Below are 1,463 nucleotides of genomic sequence, written 5' to 3'. Positions count from 1 at the left end.
AAAAAATTAAAAATAAAAACTTAAATGACAAAATTCCAATTTGTATTTATTTGTAAGGACTCTCATTTAAACATGGATTTTAATCTAAACTATAAAGAAATTTTGGTGGCAGAGCCAGCTGGAATGGGTTAAGGATTACCAGCTGCTTTTAAGCTTAAAGGAACTTAGGGGTGTCTGGATGGCTCAGTCAGTTAAGGATCTGCCCTAATTCAGGCCCTGCATGGGGATACCTGCTCAAAGAACATTCTCTGCCCCTCCCTCCTGCTCTCTCAAAAATTTGTGCCTGGGTGGCTTGGTCGTTGGGCATCTGCCATCAGCTCCGTCATGATCCCAAGGTCCTTGTATGGGGCTCCCTGCTCAGTGAGTAGCCTTCTACCTCTGCCCTTCCTCTTGCTCAGGCTCCCTTCTCTCCTGCTTGCTCTCAAAATCTTAGCAGGGGGGCAGGGTGGTGGTGGTAAAATAAAAAATTTAAGAGATCATTTTCAGGGAGGAACTTTTAGCTATCCTTAGTTTGTTTTTTATACTGGTAATTTACATTTCCTTTCCCAAATGAATAATACTAACAGTTAACACCGCAAAAAAGCAACTTTCCCCCTTGGCTTGATTTGCAGATTTGGAGGTCAGTAAAAACCACCCCTAAAGGATGCTAACTTTCCCCATATGAAACCTTAATGAGGTACACACTGAAATAAAGGTGCTATTTACAAGTGAATGGGACTTGAAAAGCAGGTAAAATCTGGGGCACCTGGCTGGATCCATGGGTACAGCAGGTCACTTGACTCATCATGTTGGTTGTAGAGATTAAATAAAAATAAGTCACCTAATTTTTCTGGATAGCTCAACTTTGCTCTGGAAATTGTTAAATATTCTCCATATAAGGACCTCTCCAAGTGACAAGGAAGTAACAATGTTTCCAGAAAGTTTCACTTCCTCAAGACCAAGTACAGACCTGTACTACACAGTGTTTTATATAGGTCACAGAGAATGGAAAAAAAACTAATTGAGCTAAATATTATTATACATGTGTATCATTTTAGTCTGGGAAACGTTTCAGCTGTTATCATATGCTCTGTAACAAGAAAGAACTGGAATACTAAAGGAGTCTAAATACTGTTATCCTAAATTTCTGTAATCTATCTAAATAAAGGGAAAGAAGAAAATCAAGGTTATCCTAGGTTTAGAGATAAATTTTCAATTTCTTCTCAGAATCTTACAAGTCTCCTATACAGCTGAATCCTTTTGACATACTCCAAAGAAATCTTTAAGAGCATTTATTTCTGTAGGTATAGAAAATTTAATTCAACACTATCAAACTGTTTTGATAAAAATATACTCCAACCCAGTTTTTCTTCAGCTACTTTAATTATAAAAATCTATCATGTTCTAAAAAAAACTTTTAAAAAGAAAAGAAAAAAAGCAGAAGGCAACAGTCTGGTACAAAAATAAACAACTGGAAGACATTA

Source organism: Mustela nivalis (genome assembly GCF_964662115.1).
Source record: "Mustela nivalis genome assembly, chromosome: 5".
Classification (NCBI taxonomy): domain Eukaryota; kingdom Metazoa; phylum Chordata; class Mammalia; order Carnivora; family Mustelidae; genus Mustela; species Mustela nivalis.
The sequence above is the reverse complement of the archived record's forward strand: the minus strand, read 5'-3'. Positions refer to the sequence as shown.